The sequence below is a fragment of the Glycine soja genome, chromosome 14 (genome assembly GCF_004193775.1).
Source record: "Glycine soja cultivar W05 chromosome 14, ASM419377v2, whole genome shotgun sequence".
Classification (NCBI taxonomy): domain Eukaryota; kingdom Viridiplantae; phylum Streptophyta; class Magnoliopsida; order Fabales; family Fabaceae; genus Glycine; species Glycine soja.
This window is the reverse complement of record NC_041015.1, coordinates 43,912,523-43,925,476: the sequence shown is the minus strand read 5'-3', so window position 1 is coordinate 43,925,476 and position 12,954 is coordinate 43,912,523.

Sequence of the window (12,954 nt, the reverse complement as noted above, 5' to 3'; positions counted from 1 at the left end):
TCTTTACCTAGTTCTACTGATTACATGCAGATGATCACTATTATGCTATCCATTGAGTATTTGAATGGTTAGTTCCAAATAAACATTAAAATAAGGAAGGTAATTAATTAACATAAAACAATGAGGAATTCCATTAAGAATAAGGAGAGGAGTACGCTTGAACAATTACATCATAACCCCTAAACTAGGGGACTAGCCATTCATGATCAGAGTAAAACTAGTAATCCTATAAAGAGTAAAAATAGACATACCAATAAGTAGGAAAAGTCATCACAATTTGTCCTAATAGTGTTGTCCACACTCTTCAGCCCCAAAAGCACTGAAGGTTCTCTCAAATTCGTAAAAAGATAAAAGTAAGACTAGATTCCCTTTTTTCCCAAGACAAAGACCTCTATATATAGCTTCCAAAAGCTAACTACTCAAAAAGGCACGTTACGACCATGGTGAATCCACCACGACTGTAGACAGAAGTGACGTTGAAGCCTTGGGCCATGGCGGATTCACTATAGCCCTCATCAGTTGACCATGACCATCATGGATTGACCCCTCTTTTGTTGAATTTGGCCGACGTCAGTTGACCATGACCATTGTTGAATCTTGATGCTATTCTGGAGGACTGTTATCACTTTATTGTGTTCATGAAGATTACTACAACCCTGGTAAATGTACCACAACTTTGATCAAGTGTACAGTCTTAAAATCTTCATAAATTGGTGCTATTTCAAATTCTTTCACTCAATTGAGTGGTTGTGCTTCTGTAGTACAAAACTAGTGTCAAAATGTGAGTTCTGCCAAGAAAATCCATGCAAAATGGCACAAAAAATCATGCAAAATACCACTTAGAAAGTGGTTTATCAATGAGCAAGCTAACATCTGTCTGATGGCCAAAACAGACAAAAAGGTTGAGGTAACAACATGCTCAAAGTCTAACTCTTCTTCTTGTCCTTCATTAGACGATGAAGAATATATGCCTTATGATGTTCTTCTTCAAAACAGTCATATGATTTCTCTTCAGTGCAAAAAGTATAAAAAAAAAATACAAATATCTATTTGTGAAAACACTGAATTAAAGAAATAAAATGAAGTTCTTAAAAAGAAAATCCAAACTCTAGAAAAGAGTCTTAGTAAATAACATGTAACGTGTCTACTTTCCAGAGAAAATGAAAGATGGTTTTGGCACAAAAACCTTGAAACCTTGGGCATGTCAATATGAAACACATTTCAAAACTTTCCAAAAAGAATCTAGTAAAAAGACTACCTAAGATTTTTTGGAAAACTCATCTTCTTTGTGAAGCATGTCAACTAGGGAAACAAGTCAAAACTTTTTTTAAATCTAATGACATTGTTTCCACTTCCAGAATATTACAACTGTTACACATGGATTTTTTTGGACCAACAACAACTTTTAGTCCAAGAGGGAAGAAATATGGATTTGTTATAGTCGATGATTATTCTAGATACCCATGGGTATACTTGCACATAAACATGAATCTTTTAAGGTCTTTGAAATATTTTGTAAAAGAGTTCAAAATGAAAAAGGTTTTTGCATTTCTTATATCAAAAGTAACCATGGGAATGAGTTTGAGAAAGAGAGCAGCAGAGAGAGCTTAGGTTAGAAAGAGTGAAGTTTAGGGTTTAGAGGTTGTAGGAGACATCCTCAACCATCTTTTACCATTTTCTTTCACTTAAAGCTATCCCTTCCTTGTATTGTGAGATTGCATTGCTTGTAATGGAAGGCTAAGCCTCTTTGTTCGGGAGTTTTGCTGAAAAACCTTGACGTAACATTCTTACACTATTTATTTGATGTTATTTTTATGTGTTTATTGCTTCTATCTATGCTTATTTTACATGCTTGTGGCTTGATCATCCATTTGTATGTATAGTTAGGATTTTTAGCATTGGGAAATGCTTTAAAGCCTTAGAACATGGTAGAGCAAGCTAGAAATTTGTATGTCTATGAATAGAGTGCAATGATCTATTCCATATTATGTTGTAGGCTTAATGCAACTCTTTTAGACTAAGTTTGTTGAGGGATCAAGGACGAAGTTTAAAGAGAGTTAGGCTCATTCACTAGAGGGATCTTGATTTGAGTAGTTTCTCAGCGTAAGAACACTAAGATAACGTTAAATAGAGAAAAATACTCATTAAACATCAAGCGTAATTCAGTGGGACGACCCAACGCTCTTTACTTGATAGTTTTTCACCTTCATAGCTTTATATATTTTGTTAATGTTTGAATAGGTTTTCTAGTACAAAACCCCATATTTACATTGCTTTTAATCCATAGAAATGTTTACATACTGAATGTACATTGTCTGTGTGAAACAAATTCCCTGAAGATACGATATTCGGTATTACCATTTTATACTACTTGTGTGAATTGGTACACTTGCCGACACACGAACAGATTCAAAAGTAGATAATGAAATATTCTTAGGATACTCTGATACATCTAAAGCCTACAAAGTTTTAAATTCAAGGACTTTAGTTGTAGAAGTATCTATTCATATTAAATTTTTTTATGAACTAAAATCTAATAAGAAACTATCATATCTTAATGATGATTTTTTAGATATGCAGATAGGTCCTTCTAATGTATCTAAAGGAGATAAAGTCAGCAGCCGGATGAATATCTTCCTTAAACTAAAGAATCATAATATCAACCATCTTAGACGAAGGATTGGAAATTTGTTCATTATCATTCACAATCATTGGAGATCAGACTAAAGGATTTAAAACCAGATCATCATTCAAAGACCTTGCATCTTATGCTATTGTGTCTGAATTCAAACCTAAAACAATAAACAAAGCATTGACAGACAATGACTGGATCATCGCAATGGAAGAAGAACTTCATTAGTTCATTAGAAAATAATGTTAGTTTTGAGTAAGGGTCCATTTGGAACCCATACCATTTTTCCAATGCTAATACCATTCTTTCTAATATAACATGTTGATGCACTATGATCTTTCTTACTACAGTAAAAGCATGTTAACAAAGTAGAACTAGTAACAAGAGTAAATTTGGCAATAACAATTTTTAAAACTTCAAATTTCAATTTCAAATTTCAAATTTCAAAATTTCCTTTTCAAAACTTGAAATAGTTTTCTTAGAATATGAAACTAATTTGGCAAGTTTAACAAATTCTTTATGCAAATCATTGAATGCATCTTGGAGTTCATCAAAGGAAATAGATAAGTTATTGTTAGAAGATGTTACCTCTTCTTCGCCTTCATAATTTTTGGCCATGAGACTTAGATTCATGACTTCATTTTCTGAGTCTCCGGATGAATCCATATTGTCATCTTCCCAAGTGATGTAAGCTTTCTTTGCTTTCTTAGCATTGAAGGTTTTCTTCTCTAATTTTTCCATTCTTTTCTTTAAACTAGGACAATCAACTCTCAGATGTCCTGGTTGATTACATCATAACACTTTGGAACAGAAGATGAATCTTCTCCTTTTTTCTTTGGTTTGAAGTTTGATCTTCTTTGATTTCCTTTGTTTCTTAGGAATTTATTGAATCTCTTTACGAAGAAACTGAAATCATCACCTTCTTCTATTTCATTCAAGTCCTCTTTATCACTTTCTTCTTTAATTGAAGATGAAGCTTTAAGTGTGATTCCTTTCTTTTTCTTGTCATTTTCTTCATGTTGATTTAGTCTAATGAGTTCCATTTTGTGTTCCGGAAGCTTTCCAAAAAGAGTTGTAAGAGACATGTTAGTAAGATCTCTTGATTCTGTAATTGTAGTAGTTACCTTTGGTTGTCATTCCCTACTTAAACATCTCAACACTTTGTTAATGAGATCTTCATTAGGAAATATTTTTCCCAATGATGCAAGATGATTAACTATACTTGTAAATCTCTTTTGCTTATCTTGTATGGTCTCATTTTGATTCATTCTAAATAGTTTATATTCATGTGTGAGAGTGTTTATTCTAGATCTCTTAACATCAATTGTGCCTTCATGGGTTACTTGTAATGTATCCCATATTTCTTTTGCATTTTTACAATTTGAGACTCTAAAATACTCATCTATGCCCAATGCAGAAGTAATTGTATTCTTGGCTTTTTAAATTATATTGAACCCTTCTTCTTTCATCTTCATCCCATTATTCTCTAGGTTTTTTTATAGTTGCATTTCCCACTGTCATTGTAGGAATGAAGGGACCAATTTCAATGGCTTCCCATATATTTAAATCTATGGCTTCTATAAAGATCTGGATTCGGGTTTTCCAATAGTGATAACCCTTGCCATTGAAAACAAGAGGCATATTAATAGAATTTCCCTCAGGAAATGGAAAGTTAGATGAGGCCATAATTATTCTTGAAGTTTTTAAACTTTAAACAATAATCCTGCTCTAATACCACTTGTTGAACAAGTGGCCTCAATAACTTAAGAGGGGGTGAATTAAGTTTCAAAATTTCCCACTAACAAACTTTTAACCCCCTTCTAAATGATTGGCTCAGAATGCAGAAGAAGAAGCAATAATCAATTTAATAATGTTCTTTAAATATGCAAGACAAAATTGATTGCAATAACATAAATGAGATAAGGGAAGAGAGAAATGCAAATTCGATTTATACTGGTTCGGCCACTTCTCGTGCCTACGTCTAGTCCTCAAGCAACCCACTTGAGATTTTCCACTATCTTTGTAAATCCTTTATAGACTTTGAACACACCATGGGATCCCTCACCCTTGTGTTCAAAGATTCTCCAAGAGACAACCCGTCTCTTGATTACAACTGACTTTCTAAGATGAACATAAAGATTTCTCTCCTTTAGAGTGGATGATACAAATTGAAGTTCCTAGAGGAATTTCTCTCTTTTAGAGATGATAATACAATTTGAAGTTCCTAGATGAATTCTCAATAGATTTGCAAGTGTTTACCCAAGATTTATTGAGAGAGCATTTGGCAATTAAGTTCTCTTAGAATATCTCTCTCTTACTTTTTGAAGTCAGACATAGATATATATAGGCCCATTATGCCTTTTCAAAATGGTTTGAAGAGATGTGTCTTTTCAAAAGACTTTTTCTGAAATTCTTCACTGGTAATTGATTACACAGTTATATTTTGAAGGGTCGTGACTTTTCAAATTGTTTGTTGAAGTGCCATTGATAGTAGTCGATTAAAAACATCTGGTAATCGATTACATGATTCAAAATTCAAATTCAAAACCCTTTTTAAAAGTTGATTGTCAAAATTGTCTTCTGGTAATCGATTACATTGCCTGGTGATCGATTACCAGAGCCTTAGATGTTGGAAACAATGTGTTTTGAGGCAAAAGCTTGATCAACTAATGAGATTGTTTGAGGCTTTATCTTTTTCTTGATCTTGTTTGCTTGACCTTGAATTAATCTTGAAGCAATGCTTAACCTTTGAATGTTTGTTGAAGTAACCTTGTAAGCAACCTTGTTTGATTCCACTTTGGCATCATCAAAACCATATATTAATACATTCACAGCAAGAAGCCGAACTCCATTGCATTATCTACAACGGAAGTTGAGTACGTGCCAAATGCATGTTGTTGTTCACAAATGCTATGAGTAAAATATTAACTAGAAGATTACTCTAGTATTGAAAACAATATACCAATATATTGTGATAACACTAGTGTAATCATTTTGTCTAAAAATCCTATACAACATTCAAAGGCTAAACATATTGAGATAAGATTTCAATTCATTCGTGATTATGAGCAAAAAGAGGGTTTTGATGTAAAATTTATAGACCAATGCTGAATATTATATTGCTTCATATTCTACCATCATGTTATGCTATTATCAATATATTTGGACTAACATGTGTTCAAGTCCACAAATGGTAATGCATGCTCACAAAGATAAAAAAACCTTTCAGTTTTTTTTAGATAACATGCACCACCATCTTTTTTGCCATAATTGAGAAAATCCTTTCAAAAAAATATGTTTTGAATCGTTACTGCATGTTTCTCCCTCTCTTTTCCAAAACCTTTAAAAAAAAAACTAAGGTGAGCAACCAGAGAAACTCTTTTGAAAACTTGAACATTCAAAATCTCTTGCACTTTTGCTTACGTCTGAGCACTTGTTTCTTCAAAAGTCTCTCTTTTTTTCATTCAAAGTTTGAATCTTTTTGTGAACAATGACTCCCAAGAAAAGTGAACATGTTAAGGTTTTTGTAACGCCTTGAAATTTCACTAACTGTAAATCAATGTTTAATGTAATTCCTATGTTATTTTTTTATTTGATTGATTTGGATGAATTTAGGTGTTGTGTGAACTAGCCATGTGTGATTTTCTTGATGTGGATGTTGAGTTATGTAGAGTTTTACATCAAATTTGGACTATAGGTTTGTAACCCACATCCTCACGGTTTGACCGTTGGTATTTTAAAAATAACACTTTTGGACTTCTCACTTAGCTAGAGAAGTGTGTTATGTGCAATTCCAACTCGAGAGGAATTGCGCTCAACGCAAATCCTAACCCGAGAGGAATTACGCTTAGTGCGAAATATTGTGCTTAGTGCAAATCTCAACTTGAGAGTGTAGAAGCAAAGCTTCATGGTGAATCAAGAGTGATTCAAAGATGTTTTGATGATAACAAAGATGATAACAAAAGATGATGACAAAGGTGATGACTTCAAGATGTTCAAGATAGAATCAAGAACACTTCAAGATTCAAGAGGAAAGTTGAATTCAAGAATCAAGATTCAAGAGATCAAGGTTCAAGACTCAAGATTCAAGAATCAAGAAAATGCTATTCAAGAATCAAGGAAAAGCTTAATCAAGATAAGTATTAAAAGGTTTTTTCAAAAACTGAGTAGCACATGGATTTTTCTCAAAACATGTTTACCAAAGAGTTTTTACTCTCTGGTAAATAGATTACCAGATTGTTGTAATCGATTATCAGTAGCAAAATGGATTTGAAAAAGTTTTCAAACTGAATTTACAACGTTCCAATTAATTTCAAAAAAGTTGTAATTGATTACAATGTTTTGGTAATCGATTACTAGTGCCTTTGAACGTTGAAATTCAAATTCAAATTCAAATGTGAAGAGTCACATCCTTTCACATAAAAGCCTTGTGTAATCGATTACACTGATTTGGTAATCGATTACCAGTTATTGTTTTTGAATAAATCAAAAGATGTAACTCTTCAAAAGGTTTTTGACTTTTCAAATTGGTTTTAAGTTTTTCTAAAAATTATAACTCTTCTAAATGGTCCTCTTGGCCAAACATGAAGAGTCTATAAAAGCAAGGCTTTGATTTTCTTTTCAATACACTTTTCCAATCAATCCTTTACAAGCCTTGAATCTCTTTGAACTTCTTCTTCTTCTTTGTGCCAAAAGCTTTCCAAAGTTTTCTGGTTTTCTAAACCTTGAAAACTTGTGCTATTCATTCTTTTCATCTCTTCTCCCTTTGCCAAAAAGAACGAAGGACTAACCGCCTGAATTCTTTTGTGTCTCCCTTCTCCCTTGTCAAAGAATTCAAAACGACACAGTCTGAGAATTCTTTTGATTCTTTCCTTTCCCTTATACAAAAGTATTCAAATGACTAATCGCTTGAGAATTCTTTTGTATCCCCATTCACAAAGTATCAAAGGTTTAACCACCTGAGATCTTTGTCTTAACACATTGGAGGGTACATCCTTTGTGGTACAAGTAGAGGGTACATCTACTTGGGTTTGACTGAGAACAAGAGAGGGTACATCTCTTGTGGATCAGTTCTAGTGAAGGGTACTTCCACTAGGGTTTCAAAGAGAACAAGGGGGGGAACATCCCTTGTGGATCTTTGCTTGTAAAAGGATTTTTACAAGGTGGAAAGAAATCTCAAGGACTGCAGGTCGCTTGGGGACTGGATGTAGGCATGGGTTATGGCCGAACCAGTATAAAAACTCTTGTGTGTTGGTCTCCTTCTTCTATACTCTTTTAATTTCCGCTGTGCATTTAATTTCCGTTTTTACTTTCTGCTAAGTTTCTCTTCTACTCCTTATTCTCTTAACAACTTAGTAAAAGCCTTAGAAAAGTAATTTTTTAATTAGTAAGGGTTTCGGAATAATTAATTCAACTCCCCTTTCTTAATTATTCTGAGGCCACTTGATCCAACAGAAAGGGGTGTGCTCAACATCAAAAGTCACCCTTAGCGCCAAATGTGGATTCCTGCTTAGTGAGAGGAGCTTGCTAAGCAAGATCTGCAAATTATAAATATGTTCTTCAGCGTGAAAAACACGAAGCAACCCTAGAAATTCCTCCTCCATCACCCACGACCACCGGTGGCCACCACGAGCCGTCGTTGCTTGCAACTAGACCACCACACAGAGAGGAATGTTTTAATCGGAGTAGAATCCTCAGAATCCACCTCAAGGATTCTTCAGAGAAACAAGCTCTCAATCATTTTTTTTGTAGTTTCTCTAAGGTAATCTTGACTTCTATGCCTTTCTCCTAGTTCGTTTGAGCTTCTCTTAGTGTCTCTTGTATTTTAGGTACCGTAATAGAATTTTTTACACTTCCTTTGAAAAACCCTTGAAATGCGACGTTGTAAAAGTTATACTTTTATAAAATTGATGGTGTTTTCATGACCTTTGTTGAACCCCATTCACATTGGTATGATCGGAATTTCAAAATGACGTCTCCTTGTAGTAGAACCCGAAATACCCCTTAGCCATTTTTGACATGGGTAATTGACCCTAAATGTTATTATTAACCTTGGTTTTGAAATCTATACTAAATTTCCTTTGATTTGGTATATAGAACTTTGCGTTTAGACCGACGAATGGAAATGAGAGAGGCCTCTGAGCGACACAGAAATGAGATGACAGAGAGCTCATGATAGGTGATGGGAGTTTACTATAATTTTATGGCCTTGATACCATAATTGGGGTCAGGGAACCCAATTATGGGAATGTATGTTTGTCCCTGTGTGTGCTAGTTTTAAGAAAAATAATGTTTTTGACTAATGGGATGTGATACATCTGTTATTAATAAATGACATTATTATTTTTATTAGACTTGTGTTGTCAGAAGACCGAGGGAGTGTGAATCTCAAGCATGAACTATATATGTATGTATCTGTGGAATGTGATTTATTGAGGATATTGTTATTGATGATATTAATTGATATGAGATAATGTTGGTGTTTATGATAATGTTGATAGAGAATGATGTTGTTATTGATGGTAATATTGATATGAGATGATGTTATTATTGTTGCTAATCTCATTGAGATGAGATTATGTTGTTATTGTTGGTAATGTCATTGAGATGAGAATGTCATTATGATGATGTATGTTGTGTATGTACATGGAGGGTGCAGTGACCAAGTTGGATATCCTTGGTGGGGGAAATAGAGTGGTTAAAGAGTTTATATTGCATGGAAATAGTATAAAATTTGTCAGTAAGTACTTATAGTTTTTCATGAGGGAAAATACTTGTACTTGGGGACATGTCACTCAATTTGGAACTCCCTTGTGACTTAGGCTAATCACCGTGGGAAGAGGGGGGGAGTTACTTGTGCACGACAGGCTGACATCGACACTTGTTGCCTAGTTTTCCTGAGTGTGAGTGTTGCATGGGCACGCTCAGGCTATTTCCTGATGAATGGTACCTCATTGCATTTGAGAATTGAGGTAAGGTGCATGCATCATACTGAGCATGATCAATTAGAATTATGGAAAAGTTGATGAATAGTTATTAAGTGTACGTTATATTGATTGATAATTGTGTATGAGCATGGTACCTGTCATTGTTTCTCTTACTAATTGTGGTTATTTGACAATTATTGGTTTCTTTGGTAATAAACTCAGCCTTGCAACTTTTGTACCATGTGGTTGGCACCTGTGATGATCACAAACCTTTGTTCATGGGAGTAGATGAACAACAATAGATTACGAGGAGTGAGATTCTTTTGTTGGAGCCGCTAAGCCGACATGATGACGTTGAGATTATTTTGGGAGAGAGTTGTGTTTTGTAAATCAACTCCTTCGTAGTTGGATCATTAGTTCCTTTGAATTGAGGATGTAAACCATAGACTTAACTATATGTATGAACTAATTTACTTTTCATCATGTGAATGATGTGTATTGAGTTAATATATACATATATATATATATATATATATATATATATATATATTCATTTAAGTATTTGTGCGTTGTTTGGTGGGCGTATGTTGCAAAAAATTTACTCTCATTTTTCAAAAGGAAATTAATAGAGTTTTCATTTAAAAATTGAAATTAATGTTGTTTAGAGTAGTGATATCGTAGCGACTAGGTGGATCATTACAATTCGTACAATCAATAACATTCAAGACGTGAAGAAGGCCTTTCCAGAAGACTGGTTTATCCTTGGGAAATGAGTGAACTTTCAAAATCTGATGGAAGAAGGATTTGTTGTCAAAGACTTGTTTGATCGTATTGGCTGGACATAATTCTTAGAGAAGTTCAGCTCATGGCATTATGGGTCCTACACCCTATTCTGGGGAACAACCATGCAAGATGGAGTCAGCATTCATAGAACCGTAAACGAAATAGAGGTGGTCATCTCACCTAAAATTGTTGTTGCTGCAATTGGTTGTCCAGAAGAAAGTCTAGCCTTTGATAAAGATTGGGAGAAAGAGATAACTTAAGAAACGATGGACTTTATTCTTTAGTAGTACCCAGAATTTTCTACCAAGAAAGGTTAGTGTCCTAAGGACAGTTAATCTCACATATATGTGTAGACTCATCCATAGCTTTCTATTTAACATAGTCATGCGTAGACTAGGATCGAGAGACTATGTAAGTGATAGAGAAGGATTTTGCATGTATAAGGTGATGGTAGGTGAAAAGGTAAATCTGCTTGAAGTCATCTTCTTCTACTGGCTTCAAGCATTCAAGGATAGATTTCATGCTAAGGACAAGAAGAACCTTATTCCTTATGGAATGTTGTTCACTCCGATCATGAGGAGTAGTGGAGCAGATGTCTCTATGATGGAACCATCTACAAGAGCCACACAACTTAAAGGATTGACCTTTGACAAAATGGGAATAGTTGCGAACTTCCCTAAATATGCTCAAAAACATGTCAAAAGAAAGGTAAAATAAAAGGAACCATAGTCTGTGGCAGAGCAAACGAAGAAGGTTCAACAACAATTTCTTAATCTAGAGCCTAGAGCAGCATCTCAACAGACTCACAGGGAGCAAGCTCAAGGTAAGCCAAAACCCTCTAAACCTAGCCAACCTATATTCAAACTACCTACCAAAAGAAAAGATTCACCTCCATCATCAAACCCAAAACCCTTAGACCAATCTAAGAAATCCAAGAAACAACCACTATCTGACCCTAAACCCTCCAACCTTCAAACAACCCAAAAGAGGAAGGAACCAGACTCTAAGTTTGAATTTGAATCTTAGAACCCATCAAAAAGACCAATCATAAAAATCAAATACCCCCAATCACAACCTTTACCTATCTCACCACCTAAACCAGCCTCACTATCCAGCATCCAAGAATCTGAAGTTGAGATTCTTAACACACCAACACCTCAACCTTCACCCTTTTTAGTCCTTCCACATCAACTAGTACCCAAGCCAATTATGCCTTGGCTAAGGTAACTAAAGAATCTCTGGCTGAGTCAACACGAAAGGAAAAGATAAATAAAAATCTTGAAAGGAAAGATTCCATACAAGAAAAGGTTGGCATCATTGCTTTTGTTGAAGCCATGTCTACATAAGAACGTAAAAAGAAAGTAGCTAGAGATGTAACTCTGAAGAGCTTGAGATAATTTAGTCTACTATTGAGCATGTAGGTGAAATATTCCCTACAAATGTTGCTACACGACAAGCAAAAAATTGAAGTGGTTTGAATCGCTAAAGATTTAGACCCCATGGAGAAGGAAACTCTTGAAGAAGTTATGCTTCAATCTGTCATTGAAGCTTTGGTCAATGAGTCGAGGGACAACATCATTGAGATAGACCCTGGTGTTGAACCTATCAAATCAAGGCCAATGTCTAATGCTGATGAAAGAAAAATTTATTTTGTCTTATCTAAAGTAGAGGGTGAAGAAAACATTGAACATTTTGAAGCCATATATTGACCACCAACATCTAATACTAATGTAGATGTATAAGTTGGTTTAGAATGAAGGAAAGTGCTACAAGCCACTGAAACACCTATCAGTATGACAAATTTCTTTGCCAATCCTTATCATCATCTAATAACAAAGGATGATAAACATCAACTTTACCAAATTTTCATATGCATCTTGTGACATTTATTTGGCTTTTTAGTTAACTTTAGGCCTTGTTTTGAAACAAATTAGCTTTAAATCCAGTTTTCACCTGTCTTAGGTAGAATTTTATGTTTTAGTTATTTTTAATGAAGTTTTGATAGTTTTTTCAACAAAAGCAGATAATTCTAGCCAGAGCTCCAGAGGCCCAAAATCGAGAGAAAATTATGAAAATTGAAGATAAAAGCTAAGAAAATAAAGAACAATATATTTTTCAAGGATAAATTAGCTGAAGAAGAAGATAATTACTTGAACTAATTAGAGATCTCATTTATTTTTAATTTCTTATGATTATCTCCTTAATTAAATTAAGCTAAAATTCTATAAATAAGAGATTAGACATTCATTGTAACAATGTGTAGAAGTCCCGAGCAGTTCTTAGAATTATATTTTAGATTCTACCTACTAGATGCCTTCATTATTCCATTAGACACTCTAGGTTTCATTGTATTTTTTTATGAGTGCAATTCCTTCCACCTAGGAGAGGAAAGGATGGACCACATTTTGCTTTAATTCTATCAACTCAATACTTCATCGTGAGTTATTTATTTGTTTTTTGTATTTAATGCTTTTATTTGATTGGTCATCTTATAGATGAATTCAGGAATTGACATACGCTTTGGCGACCCTTGTTGAAACCCGAACATGAGTCAAGTACATAATTGGGATTATCTATAGGAATAGAATAATCTTGGTTAAGCCTCACTAATTC